This window comes from Drosophila serrata, unplaced genomic scaffold (assembly GCF_035046125.1).
Source record: "Drosophila serrata isolate PLE 108 unplaced genomic scaffold, ASM3504612v1 contig_184, whole genome shotgun sequence".
NCBI classification, from domain to species: domain Eukaryota; kingdom Metazoa; phylum Arthropoda; class Insecta; order Diptera; family Drosophilidae; genus Drosophila; species Drosophila serrata.
The window spans coordinates 1,842,390-1,857,596 of record NW_028257082.1 but is presented as its reverse complement, the minus strand read 5'-3'; the positions used below and the strand labels follow the sequence as shown (position 1 = coordinate 1,857,596).

Genomic DNA, 15,207 nt, shown 5'->3' with positions numbered 1-15,207 from the left:
CCCCAACTCATTTTAATTGAAAATTGTCAACGGCTTCGGCTTGAGACTCAGCGTTCCAAGCTCCAAGCTCTCAGCTCTGAGCTCCAAGCGAACCACAAACACTTCTAATCAAGATCGGGTCCAAGCTGAGTCGTTGTTGTAGTCCAGTATATCTGCACTTTGGTGGGCGGTACGCCCAAAAAAAAAAATAGAAAATATATATGTATATATACAGTTGTTGCAGCTGCAGAAATGCGGAAATGTGTGTTGCAATCGGCACAACCTTGGAACAGTTCTACCAGGTCCAGATCTAGGCTTCCTCCTCCGCCTGCTCCTGCTCCTGCTGCTCCTGCTCCTTTGGCCCGCGCACACGTAAATTAGCATAAATAGATTTCAATCACTTGGCAATAATTTCATTATGAGAAAGGCCGGATCGCTTCGTTTCGCCTCGGTTTGGTTCTGTACGGTTTGGTTTGGCTGGATGGAAATAACACGCATGTGCCATCGCAGCTTGCGATCTTTTTATTGATTTTTTCCCAACTCAAATATGGCTTTGAACTTGGACTTTTGCGGCAATGCTCGTAATACACTCGACGCAGGGGGGCAGCAGCTCTGGAGCAGGCATCAGGGAGCAAGGAGCAGGGAGGAGCAGGTCGGTTGGTCACACGACGGAGGCATTCGGTTAACAAACAAACGAAATATGCAAAAAGTGCATCCAGGCAAGGAGACGACGGGCCACTTGCTAACAAGATGCCAAACTGGCAACGGCTTCGCATGCGCATTCGGATTCGGATTCGACTTGGCTCCAACTCCTGAACTGGCAAAATATTAATCAGCCATGGGAGCTGGCTCTCTTGGAGGGCAGGCGAGCGGGAGGGAACTGGAGGGAACCAAGAGCAGGGCATCCAAAGAGCCGGACAGCAAGTGAGTGGCCGCAGTCAGCATCGAAAACGATTAATTCGCAGCAGGAGACACCTCGCCAATGACCTGCGCACGGTCCAGATGGAGAGATGGAGATGGCGATGGCGATGGCAATGGAGATGGAGATGGAGATCGGTATGGAGAAGCGGCTGCGGATGATGCGAGATCAGTGATGGCCAAAACAGAGCAATGAACGAGCAATCACTGGGAAAGATTGAAAGAGTGCTTAGTTACCTTGTTAATATAATATAACTTGGTGTATTACCAAGTAATTACAAACCATAAGCATATTTAAATAATATTTTTTATTCAATCAATTAACTATATCTTTCATTTATGAACTATAGTTGTATGATATTTTGCCTCCATGACTCTTTACCCATCTCTAAAAGTCTGACTTCTTCGTTCACTTGGCGGTCGGTTACATCTTTTGGGGTCTGAGAATTGAATTCTTCGTTCAACTAATTGCCATCGAAAATGCTGATTGACTCAAATCCCTGCGGACGTTTTTACAATTTACGCAAATCCCTCAAAATTAGAGTTGCCGTATGCAAACATTCGAGGCTATGGTATGGGTTAAGCTTTTTTCCTACATTTCTCCCTGCGATTGCCAACTGCTAGTGACTGCTGGCTGCTGGCTGGCTGCTCATCATGGCAAATGGTAAAGTCATTTCTCATGTTGCCAAGATTTATGGCTTCCACCTTCTGGAGTCGCATGTGGAAGCCGCTGCTGCCGCTGCTGCCGCCGCCGCCTCAGAATGTTGCTGCTGTACGCTGTATGTTGCTGATGTTGCAGCAGCAGCAGCAACAGCAACACAGGGAGAGACTCCAAAGAACAAACTGCCATTCGCACTAAAATTGAATTCTGCTCCGTTGCTCGCATCCCGCTATGATTGATCACTAAATTGCACAAGCTTAAGCCCGACGCGAGCCCACAAAACATGACGGAGTTGGAGATGGGGCCGGCAGGGAATCGGGACTGGGACTGGGACTGGGACTGGGATTGGGCGAGGAACGGCTCACATTTTTGTTGCATGCTTACAATCAGATCTGTCAGATCAGTTTCCTCTTCTCGCGGCGGAGGATTGCCTGTGTTCTGGCAGCGTTTTCGGTTGCCTTTTTGGCAGTTTTGTTTTGTTTCGCCGATTCGGCGGCTCCTCGCTGGCATTTATTTAATCCGACTCCGACTCCGACACCGACTTCCATCTCCGATCTCCAGAAGATCGGAAGGGGGGCCAAGCAGTGCTGCAGTGCCGCGAACTTGGAGGGCGTGCCGTGGGGCGTTTTATTGTTATATCGACACCAGTAGTTTGGTTGCCAAGTTGCCCAGTTCCCCAGTCATTTGCATTAAGGCAACCGCCATTTGCCGAGAGCTGTGGTGATCCAGTGATCCGGTGATCCGGTGATCCGCTGAGACCACCGCCAGAAAACCCATTAAAATCGCTCATTGAAAATATTTTAAGTGTTTTTTTATATGTCATTTTATTGCTGGATGAATGGGGATGCGATGGATATGGAATGGCTCTGGGAATGGCTCTCAGAGTGCAAGCTCTGTTACAGAATTTGTTTATCGTTAATGGGGCCCCATTTACGACGTGATTCCGTGATGAATATGCCTGAGCATTCACTCAGCCGGACTGGAGCGGAGCAGAGTGGAGCGGTCTGGAGCGGTTTCCTGCCTTATCTGGAGGAGCTTCCGTTGGGCGCCGTGCATCGAGATCGAGAGCATCGATCGGCCCATAAAAATGCAAATGCATTAATAATAGTTATAATATCGAATGTGTTAAGCTGCTCCAAATAGGGGCCAGCATTTTCACACCTCGGCGCAGAGAGACAGTGGTTGCCGCTTGCCTGCCTGCTTATGGACTCGATTTCATTTATGGCCAATGCAACAAACTTCCCCCATAAAACGGTTAGAAAGCTCTACTGCAACTCCAACTCCAACTCCACTTTGTATCCCAGAGTGTGTGTGTGTGTGAAATTAACTTATTGCCTTTTATTGGCAGTATAAACAACTTGGCAAACATTTCTCAGTCGGGCCATTTGTTATGGAGCTACTTGTCCAACCGGAAATGCGACTCTGCTGCACTCTTCCCAGAAACAGTTCGATCCCCGGCCTGATTCCGAATCCGATTCGAATAATGATCACAATCCGAAGCCCTCGCCCTCAGCTCCCAAAAATAAGGAGGCAGGAAAATCGAGTGTAGAAGCGCCAGCAAACTCCTGGCTTAAAATTTGCATACGTAATGCAGTCTAAGACATATGGAAACAGGGAAAAATTCGCATTTGAAATAGGGAGTTGAACTTACAGAGAAGGACTTCTTTATTTTAACTAAATTACTTAAAGATACGGTGAAAAATAGAGACTCAAATAATTTGAAAAGTTCTTTTCAGAATTTAAGATAGTAATATGATTTTAAACTTCAAGGGATCTACAAATATTTCATTTCTTATCTTACTCCTGAATGGGATAGGATTATTAAATGTCTTATGAACTAATAAAGGGTACTTTTTCATGTCATATTTTCTTCCCTTATAATTTGAATTAAAATCTCTATTTCCTAGAAGGTTTTATCCTTAATTGTCAGTGCAGGCAAGTAAATCCCAAATGCTCCCAGAAATAGAAGCATTCGGCCATAGACTGGTTCCGGCTCCCATCTTCCAAGAGCTGGAGCTTCCATTTGCATGCCGCACTGCCAATGGCCTAGAGTTGTTCGTGTTCGCTGATGCTGTTGCTGCTGCTGCCTCTGATGTTGCTGCTGCTGCTGCTGCCGTTGCTGACCTAACAACATGTTGCTGTTGTACCCAAAGGGGGTGGTGGCCGCAGAAGAGGTGCAGTGGGAGGAGCAGCTCCAGCCAGGCAGTGTGTTGCGATGATATCTCTCTTAAAGCTGGGGAGATGCTGCAGGAGCAACTGCAACACCGGCAACCAGCAACCAGCATCCAGCAACATCTTGTGGGTCACTAACAGCGCGAAGTTGCGGCAACTGCGGTTGCTGTTGCTGTTGCGCGCATTTTAATTGAATTAACATTTTTACTAGTGTAATGATTTCAATTAGTTTGCACCTCGGCATGTATTGTCAGGCTTGCAGACAATGTTGCCGTTGCTTGTGGTGTTGCTGCTGCTGCTGCAGTTGCGGTTGCTGCAGCAGGAGACCCAGCATTCTCCCGGCACTGGGATACGTCTGCTGTCTTGATCTCGATGTGCCTTGCCTGCCTCCTGCCTGCTCGATTTGGCTGCCGGCTGCTCTCCACATTTGCATTAATTGCTTGTTGCTGTTGCAACTGCTCCTGCTGCTGCTGCTGCCAATGCTGCACGTGTTTGTTTTCTGGCATTGTACTCGTGTTTGGCTTACTAATGGCTTAATAGTTTTATTGCCGCATCGATTTGCATTCGAGTTTGGTCAGAAGTCGAATGCCTTCGAGTGGCTTCGCCTTTGATCGGACCTTTGTTTTTAATTCACCTTTTTCCCTCGAGTTCCTCTCTTACTTTTCCGTTGACCCCAATGAGGACACATTCTTTGCCTTTCGCTGCCACACCCCCCTTTTGGCCACCGATTGGCAACTTGTCGCTCTGTGTCATTCGCCGGCTTATCTGGCCAGTCGCATTCATTTTCGATTTTATTTCTGCCTGCCTTTTGACATCGCCTGCATCCGCCGATCTCGCCCAGCGGCCTGCGTCGGCGTTTGCTAAAAGCCCAGGCCCAGCACTGATAACAAGGGGAGATGCACTGGGGAAAATTTGGGTAGAGAAAGGAATAATTGGGAAAAGGTTAAAGGAAATACAATTGAAAGATTCAATCCGCAGTCCTTAGGCATTATGACATCTATAGTTTGTGTCTAAAGACAGGTGTAACTTATTGTTTAAACAGTTTCTTTCGATACACCACAAAAGGTTATTTATAAATTCTTCAAATTCAGATTTAGAAAGATCCAATAAACAGAGTTAATTTATATCTCAAAGTTTAGTATACGTCTTAAAGCTTGTTTATCTATAATTTAAAAGTCACTAAAGTCCTGCGTATCTCCCCTCTAAACCTGACAATATAAAGAAATTACTTAATAAGTCCTTAGCACTCATTTAAGTTAATTTTATTAACCATTCATAAGGAGCAAATGATGTATATGATTGAGACACATGTGTAATGTACACCCCTATATAGTAAATATCTATATCAAAAGTAAGAACTTGTTCTTTTTGGGACATTGAACTTGTAATTAAACAACATTAACCTTAATTTGCTTACATTACGGAAATTTCGCTGAGTGCAGAGGCAGAGAGCACACTGGATCGGCATCTTTTGCTGGTTGGTCCTGGCGGGCATGCATTAACTTTAAGTGTAGGTTACTGATAAGCGTGCCTCGGCATTGGTGATGCATCGCCATGGTCATCGTCCACCCGATTCCGATCCCCGATCCTCAATCCACCGTGCCCCTCCTGTTTTGTGCCACTTTTCGGGACCCTACATCCTGCAATCCGCGATGGCCAGCGAAACAAGTTTGTGCTCTGAGTCTTTTGTTTTATGCGCTGCTATTTTCTTGTTTTCCTCTTCATTTTTTTGTTTTTTCGACTGTGATTTTGGGGCCAAATCACTGCATATGCATAAATAAATGCGATAAGACCCCCCTTGCGTGCGCCCCTCCTTTGCATATTTGTCGATTTGTCGTTGTCCCTCATTTCGTCGCTTCGCCCCCCGGCAAACCTTGGTCCTCATCCACCGGATTCCCCGCCATGACATACGATGTGTTGGCGCTGCAATTCCCCCTGATGGGGAATACATTAAGAAGTTGGACTCGGACTCGGACTTGGTCTGCGACTGGGACGGGGACGGGGACTGGAACTGGGACTGGGACTCTGCTCCGCTAAATTGATATTCTGGTTTTTGGGCTTGTCGCTGCCTTTCTGCCTTTCTTGCAGCTCTTTTCATTGCCAGAGCATAAAACTCGCACAAATCAGCGTTAAAAATTAATTGCCAGTTATTATCGTGGATTATTCATAATTTATTCTAAGCCCGCATTCAGATTCGTTTGCAGAAGTTATGTGCATTCGTTATAAATTAAGTTCAACTCGTAATTATGGTCATTTGGCAAGTGTTTACTTTGCGCTTAGACCTGGGCGTGACTTTCATTTGTCTTCATAACAAAACCCGAGCAGGGGAGTGCTCATTTGCATAAGAGAGCTGGGGGTCGAGGGGAAGGGGGGAATCTGCCATCCAGGCATCCGGCATTCACCATCCGGGCTCCTCGAAGTCACCATTGGCCCCCAAAAATGTCAGAAACACATGTAATGCGCCTAATTACGAGTCTGCCTGCACTCGAGCTGCCGAAAGTGGCTCGAAAATCGGGGCCAGGACTGCCAGGCAGTTGGCAAAAGGCCTCAACCAGGAGGGGATCCCACTCCTGCAAAGTTGGTATTATTTTCTACATTTATTTAAAGCTATGAACTCGGGCTTAACTCTGGGAATAACTATAGTTTTCTCTTGTAAGACATTCAAGTAATTTTAAACCTGCATTAAAATATTTTAAATATTATAATTAAATCCCGAAATCCGCTCCTGGCTAACAGACTCACCTCGGTTGCCTGCTGCTGTCCCTGCCCAGCGATCAATAAAAAGCTGGCTGTCTGAGTCATCTCCGCCGCTACTTGGCCCGTCCATCGTGAGGCTGGAAAATAAAAGCAGAGCAAAGCCGAAAAAATGCAGAAATTTATATGGTAACAACTTCGAGGAATTTGTCAAGCCAGAAGATGGAGATGCTGTGGTAGCCGCATGCGCGGAGGCCTTGCATTGTCTTCAACCCGTTTCGATTCGTTTCGTTTCGTTCGTTCTTGGGGTCCATTAAATGGCCAACAATTTGTTTTGGGCAACTGTCACACGAGTTGGCACAATTGCAGCTCAGCCCTGTCAGCTTTTAGGCCCTTCACTCTCTCTCTCTCTCTGCTCCTTTCCCTGCGAAAACTTAATTAACTCGTCGCTGTCTCATTTGGGCCATCACATTTGCGAGCTGCTGCTTCTGCCTTTCTCCCCTGAAACCGCACATCCGACGATCATTTGAAATGCGTTTTGTCATCTCAAATTACGGGCTGTCATGCGTTTGCATTTGCAGTTGGAGTTCGAGTTGGAGTTGGTGGCCTTAACTGTGGGTGGCTGGGAAATGGATGATGAAAGTTTGTCGGCATTGCCCAAAGGGGAAAACCTTTCTGTAATCGCTGAAGCGCAAAACCAACTCACTGAGCTTTCTTGTCTTTGCCCTTTCCCTTTCCCTTTCGCATTGCATTGCGGTTGCATCGAATTTCGCGCCATCCGGGCCACTTGGCACTTACTTTGGCCAAATTGTAAATTATTTGCAATTTCTCAATTTGCAAATTGCCCAAATTAGCTGGCACACCGAGGACACAACGAGGACAGGGATCACTAACCAGCGGCCACTGTACATGGGACACAGACACTACTGGACAGCAGTTGGCATTGGCACCCACCCAGGAGGTGATGGTCATGCCATTGGTCGCAACATTTTGATGGCGCATGCGGCATTTATGCTGATTATGTTGCATATAAATTCTTGCCTCGCCCCTCCCTCCATTCTCTGCCAGCCATTGGAGAATGTTTACATGCGAACGCATCGTTGTCCACATCCAGGTCCCCATTCCCGTTTCCATTCCCCTTGCCTCTCCAGCTGCGGTTCATAAATTTTGCCGCTGCTCCGACTTTAACTCGTTCAACGCACTGCAGCCAGGCACTTGGAACCGAGCTGGAGACGGGAAACTGGCCAACAAGGAGGCCCAAACAAAGGCAGAAGGAAGTCTCAGGCCAAAGTCTGAGGAGTCTTCACTTGAAGAAATTCTTATGTGATTGCTTTGACCAATGCTAGATTTACTAATTGATATCTCAGGGAGTGGAAATCAAGTATAAGCTGCATAATTATCATTTAAATATATTATAGAATGGATGTGAATTCTAATCCCTTTTCTCCCAGTGTGTCTTTACCCTTGGGGCATGGAATGGCCGGCGAGGGCAGCAGGAGCTGCACCTCTCCTCGATGGGTTAGGTTAGGTTAGCTATGAGGCAGGGTGCGAGTGGGCAAACATAAAGTTGCATACAAATTGCTGCCTCGTTGCTGGTCACTTGCTTGAGTTGGAGCTGGAGCTGGAGCTGGCAATGGCCACATCTCGCGTCTTCGGCAAACACATTTTAGCCTTTTGAGCGCGCCTTGACGACAGATTTAGACGTTAAGCAGCCGCGTTAAGTGTCCCCTGGGAAAACGCGGCTAAGCATGCTCCGCGTGTTGACAAAACGACTCCTCAGTCTCAGTCTCAGTCTCAGTCTCAGTCTCAGTCTTAGTCTCAGTTTGAGCCTGTTGCTGTTGGTCATGTTGCTGCTGCGGCTGTTGCTACTGCCATGTTGCTCGAATGCTGTTGCTGTTGCTGCCGCTGCTGCTGTCGCTGTGGCAATTTGTATAGCCATAGATGCAATCGCTGTACCAAATTTTAACACCATTAACTGACCAGCGGCATGTTTTTTCTCCTTTAGTTTTAGTTTTTTTTTGTTTTTTTCTGTAGTCTTTTAGTTTTGTGCGAGGCTTTTAGCGGCTCTCGGCTTGTTTGTCTCACTTTGCTGCATATTTTCGCGCCTAATTTGCGCCGGATCGGGCATGGGGATCGTGCGGCAGGCAGCCCCGCCCGAAAAACCACGCAGCTGGCCCCGAATTGTGGGTGCCTGTCGTAACATCTAGATACTGGCCGGTACTTTGGCTAAGTGGTGCTCAGTGGGCAATCGCACATGAACCGCATGCATGGGAATTGATTGCACGTGGCACTCGGTGGAAAACCGCAGAACGTTTGATTCCCAGAGAAACGATGATTGATTGCAATCCAAAGTGAGGGTCCCAGTGTCTCCCCCCGGTGTGTGTGGTCAGTGAAATTGGATCCCCAGTTGCAGCTCCCCAGCTTCCCATCATCAGCCGTGGCAGCGGTGACAAAACAGCAACAAAATGTCATAATTGATGGCACAGAGTCCGGTCCTGGGGCCACGGTGGATTAAGCACAAATTGTGTTTATGTTCAACACATAGAAACGGTGACAACTTAATATACGAGAAGCAACAAATCCGATTATAGGCATGACTTGATTTCATTTGCATCTGGCATCTCAGGCAACTGGCATTCAGCATTCAGTATCCAACAGCCAGGGGCCCCCTGTTTTGCCTCCTGCCTGGCTCCTTGCTCCTTGCTCCTCGCTTCCCGTTCTCCTGCCACTGGTCCTAATTGCATCCCATGGACATAAAAATTAATTATAAATTCCATATTTGGGATCGAGGGGAATGTCGCGAGTGGCGAGTGTTGCTGATTTTATTGTTATGGTCGACCAGTTCTGCCTCTGCAGCTGGAGCACTAGTTTCTGGGCTGTCGTCGCTGCTGCTCCACCAAAAAAATAAAAAAACAAGCCTAAACAAAAGACTCTGGCAACGAACTTCGAACGCAGTCAGATATTCAGTTTAATTTAAATGGGTTTATAATTTATTTGATGCCCGCTCGGATCACTGAAAGACCACACACCATCATGGCAGACCAATCCCACCGCATATCTAACGTACAACAAATTATCTTGCGGCCAATTTGAAATGTTTAATTTAACATAAAACCAACCTGCATTCGCCAGGGAGGCGGCAGCATTCGAACCGAAATGGTAACCAAACCCAAATGAGTCTCGGAACGCGATAAATTTGTACAATAAAAAACAAAACTGATTTCCGTCTAATGCGATTGACACCTGAAACACAAACACATTGTGGAGGGAGGCGACGACCTATGCCAGCTTTGTTTCGCTTCATTTCTAATTCCAATTCCTGTTAAATCAAACAAAACAATACACAAAACACACGGGAATAAACCGAAATACAAGATACATAAATAATGTTATTAACATAGACACACCACAAGGCCTGAATCGTCTTTGGGACTGGGACTGGTCAGGTCAGGTTGATTAGCTCATCACTTTGGGCCACTAAAAAGACACTTACAGCTGACACTGATTGGTCGCTGTGGTCCACAACTTGACAACGAGTAGTCAGCCCCCCTAAAAGACACTAGTTGAGGGACAGACAGATTTGTTGGTACCCTGTAAAGGCAGAGGGATTTTAGGTATATAATTATTACAACTTGATCAGCTTCAAAATTAGTTTTCAACTTTTTACCGATTAAAAAATATGAATTACAAGCATTTGCATCATTTAAAAACGATTAAGAGAGGCGTGAGGTAATTTGTATTACCAAGTATTTAAAAATATCGATTTAAAATAATTATTTTATTGATTAGAGTTTCAATTGCAAATCGAAATCTATATGCTTTTTGGCAATCATTGGCTTTTTGACCTTCGGATACCACCAAAAAAACCTAGATATAAAATATATTAGATCGATATTTTTATAAGCTAATTTTTTGGGTAAATCAAAGTTTTTCAAATGTCATAACAAAGCGAAAAATGCATTAATTTCAATTCGGAAAACTTTTTTATGCTAGTTTTTATAGAGCTAACAAATCTGCATACTGTGTTTTTAAATTTAATACAATTCATTTTTTGCAAATTTGTAAATGACATCATTTACCCCTTATAACCCCTTATAAAATTTTCAATTTTTAGAAAGTTTTCAAGAAAAATAGATTTTGACCAGATATGTCTGGATCGACTCAGCTTTTGATGCTGATCAAGAATATATATGATTTATAGGGTCGAAAATAACTCCTTCACTGAAAAACAAGCTAAGCTATAATACCATTTTTTAATCGGTATTATTTATATTTTTATACCCTTGCAGGGTATTATAATTTCAGTCAGAAGTTTGCAACGCAGTGAAGGAGGCACCTCCGACCATATAAAGTATTTATATTCTTGATCAGGATCAACAGCCGAGTCGATCTAGCCATGTCCGTCTGTCCGTCTGTCCTTCTGTCCGTCTGTCCGTCTGTCCGTCTGTCCGTTTCTACGCAAACTAGTCTCTCAGTTTTAAAGCTATCTTAATGAAACTTTGCCTTCTATATACTCTCACTCATATATATGTCGGAACGGGCCAGATCGGACGACTATATCATATAGCTGTCATAGGAATAATCGGAAAATTTTTACAAAAAAAATTATAACATTTTCAGTTTTCAGCAGATTTTTATCAAATTTGAGATATAGCCATTTTATTATACTCTACAATTCTGTGTAAAATTTTATGAAAATCGAGCTACTATATCATATAGCTCCCATAGGAACGATCGAGAAATTAATACAATTAAAAATTACAACTATTTCAGTTTTAAAGAGATCATCATCAAGTTTGAGGTGTAGCCATTTTATATTAGTCTTAAATTTTGTGTAAAATTTCATGAAAATCGGACGACTGTATCATATAGGTGCCAAACAAACGATCGTTTGGTGTGATTTGTTCAAAGGTGATTTGTATGCAACCCTTGACAATATATTTTTCTACCAAAATGATTTATCAAAATACAAGTGAGGCTGGTTAATGTAATGACCATTGGACCTAATCAATTATAGATATACAAATTTAATAATATTCAAACCTTTGACATAGTATTGAATAAACAAACGATCGTTTGGTGTAGGGGAAAAATGCAAATCTGTGAACTGCAAATATAATATGTTTAGGTGAATGAAATGAAAACAGGTGTTACTTCATTGTTTTTAATCATAAATATATATAATTTATATTGTAGGGATTCCTACTCATAGAAGTTCAAGGTAAGTACACTAATCATATATTAAAAACTTATTTTATATACAAAAAAAAAATGAATAATTTTCTTAATACCTTTGAAGTTAGCTAAGTATTAAGAGGTCAAATATTAAATATATCATAACTAAGCCAAAAATGCATTAATTTCAGTTTTTATTAGGGTAACAAATCTGCATACTCAATTTAAAAATTAAAAAAATTCAAATTTTCGTCAATTTTTCACCATTTTAACGATACCCCTCATAAAAATTTAAAATTGTCAAAAAATTTTAAAAAAATTAATTTATGCCGGACCTGGCTAGATCGATTCGGCTGTTGATGCTGATCAAGAATATATATGAATAATAGGATCGGAAATGACTCCTTCCCTAAGTTTCAAGCTTTCGACTGAAAGATAGGCTTTGCTTAATTATTTGGTACATAGAGCGCTCTCCTCTGCGATTCTCAAGTCTTACACTTAAGCAAGGCCAGCTAGGGGAAGTTTAGTTTTCTTCTTCTTCTTTTATATAAATTACTAATTTAGTGCTTGGTGGTTGATAGACTTTGATCAAGTGGATGTGGCAACCATGGCTAGATCGAGTCGGCTGTTGATGCTGATCAAGAATATATATGAATAATAGGATCGGAAATGACTCCTTCACTAAGTTTCAAGCTTTCGACTGAAAGATAGGCTTTGCTTAATTATTTGGTACATAGAGCGCTCTCCTCTGCGATTCTCAAGTCTTATACTTAAGCAAGGCCCTAGCTAGAGGAAGTTTAGTTTTCTTCTTCTTTTTGTTTGTTTTTTATATAAATTAATAATCTAGTGCTTGGTGGTTGATAGACTTTGATCAAGTGGATGTGGCAATCATAAAAATTATAGTTTTCTTAATTAAGGTAAGACGTTAATAAAATAACTTTTGATAATTGAAACCAAAACAAGGCCCAAAAAAGTCAAGATACATGAAAATATGGTTTATATTAAATTATTGTTGATTTACCATACCCTTGGCCATGTTGACTAGCTTATTAATGATCTCGAAAAGTCTTCCAAGCTCTCTTTAAGAGCCGTGATGATCATGACGAGCGGGGATATGGTGTCATTTATTTGTTTATAGTATACTTAACTCTCGAAAATAGTTTATTCAGCACAACTTACTAAACAAAGAACACAACAATGGTGATAATCGAAACTGCTCAATATAAAATATATATAAAAATAAGTTTATCTATATTTGTAAAGCAAATTTTTAAGGATTGGTATGCTTTTAAATAACAGAAAGTTAACATATTTCAAGCAATGCTTGTATATAATTTTTGCAAAAGTAATTCTTCACACAAAAACCCGCTAAAAAATAAGGATTTTATGCTTGCTAATATAAGCCTATTTAGGATTTTTTTCCTTGTTTGTTTCCTTTTCTTTTTTTTATACCCTTGCAGGGTATTATAATTTCAGTCAGAAGTTTGCAACGCAGTGAAGGATCAGGATCAACAGCCGAGTCGATCTAGCCATACCCGTCTATCCGTCTGTCCGTCTGTCCGTCTGTCCTTCTGTCCGTCTGTCCGTTTCTACGCAAACTAGTCTCTCAGTTTTGAAGCTATCTGAATGAAACTTTGTAGTTAGCCTTCTATATACTCTCACTCGTATATATGTCGGAACGGACGACTATTTCATATAGCTGCCATTGGAATGACCGGAAAATTTTTACAAAAAAAATTATAACTTTTCAGTTTTCAACAGATTTTGATCAAGTTTGAGGTATAGCCATTTTATATTAGTCTTAAATTTTGTGTAAAATTTCATGAAAATCGGACGACTGTGCCATACAAACGATCGTTTGATGTAGAGGAAAAATGCAAATCTGTGAACTGCAAATATAAATATGTTTAGGTGAATGAAATGAAAACAGGTGTTACTTCATTGTTTTTAATCATAAATATATATAATTTATATTGTTGGGATTCCTAGTCATAGAAGTTCTATCTGCAAGGGTATATGAACTTCGGCGAGCCGAAGTTAACTTCCTTTCTTGTTATATGACAATTTGATTAACAAATCCAAGTTTAAAAATTGCATAACACAGCCAAAAAAGCATTAATTTTAAATCGGAAAGTTGTTCTATGCAAGTTTTTATTAGGTTTATAAGTCTGCATACTCAAATTACAATTTTTAAAAATCCAATTTTTTGCCAATTTTTGGCAATTTTAATGATGTTACCCCGTATAAAATTTTCAATTTTTAGAAAATTTTCAATAAAAATAGATTTTGACCAGACATGTCTAGATCGACTCAGCTTTTGATGCTGATCAAGAATATATATGATTTATAGGGTCGGAAATGACTCCTTCACATATTTTTAAGCTTCTGACTGGAATTATAATAGCCTGCAAGGGTAACATTAATAATAAGTGAAATCTATTTTTGCTTAAAATAACAAATGTTTCTTGTTTTTCCTTTTATTCAAAAAACGTATGGCTACGTAAGTCAGATATACCCTCGGGTTGGCTGATACCGCGTTCAACAAATAAATAAATATTTTCTTTTAGGCCTTTTAGAGTGGGCAGACACACAAACTGTCTGTTAAGAGCCAAACTATCATTATTTACGGAATTAAAATGTCCAAAACTCCAAACAGATGCGACGTTTCGATGTTCAACTTTGATCTTCGGGTCTTTGCATAAAACTTACGATCCCTTACGATTAATTATCTGGAGGAAAGCATTATTCGATTAGGAATTTAGACACAAGCTATTTAGGAGATAGTTTCGGTTGGGAATCCTTTCGAGCGGAGTTCACGCTCCCAGGCAGCAGCAACCGAAGGCGAGCTGGAGACCAGAGACCGGTCAGGTTGCAACAATTAGCCGCCTGATTTATCTATCTGGAGCACAGTGCTGGCTGGCTGGCTGGCAACGAATGTCTCCTCGGAGTGGCCGGGCTCCGCTTACATTTGATTTGATTTGATGTGATGTGATGTGAGCGCCTACGAGCGAATGTGCTGCCAGTTTACTGCGGTGCAGCAGTAATAGTGCAGCAGCAGCAACAGTTGCTGTTGCTGTTGTGTTGCAAACGCATAATCGTAAAATTTGCAGTGGAATGTTGCAATATTTTTCGCGAGTCGCGAGCAATTTGCGCGTGAATTATTCCAAACGTTGCATTACAAATGATTTCAGCAGCGACCACAAACGACCAGGGTCTTTAATTGGCTCACAGCAACGAGGAAGTCATTGGCCTGCTGGACCTGGACCTGCTGCAGCAGCTCCACTCCTCCCACTCCTCTATGGTCCCTTTGCGTTGCGAACGTGATGCGGACAAAAGTTTCGGCTTTGCCCTTAAAATCATATTCCACTTGGAGTCGTTTCCATGAATGTCACACTTGAGCTGCAGCTGAAGATGGGAAGCTGGCACAGCCGGGCGGGGCATGGTCTGGACCCGGGCCTGGGTCTGGGTCTGGGTGTGGGTCTTGGTCTGGGTCTTGCTGTGGGTGCTGCAGCGACGACTCTATTAACGAGTCGAGTGCGTGAAACTTTTTGCAGGCTTCCATTTAATTTCCATGGCCGTTGGCTTGTTGGGTCCGGGTTTTGTTGTTG

General features: G+C 42.5%; 1 protein-coding gene across 1 annotated transcript in view; it reads left to right on the top strand.

The window, feature by feature from the left end:
• LOC110191593 (uncharacterized) overlaps positions 1 to 15,207 on the top strand; it is a 97,458-nt gene that overhangs the window by 60,219 nt on the left and 22,032 nt on the right. The window lies entirely within an intron of this gene.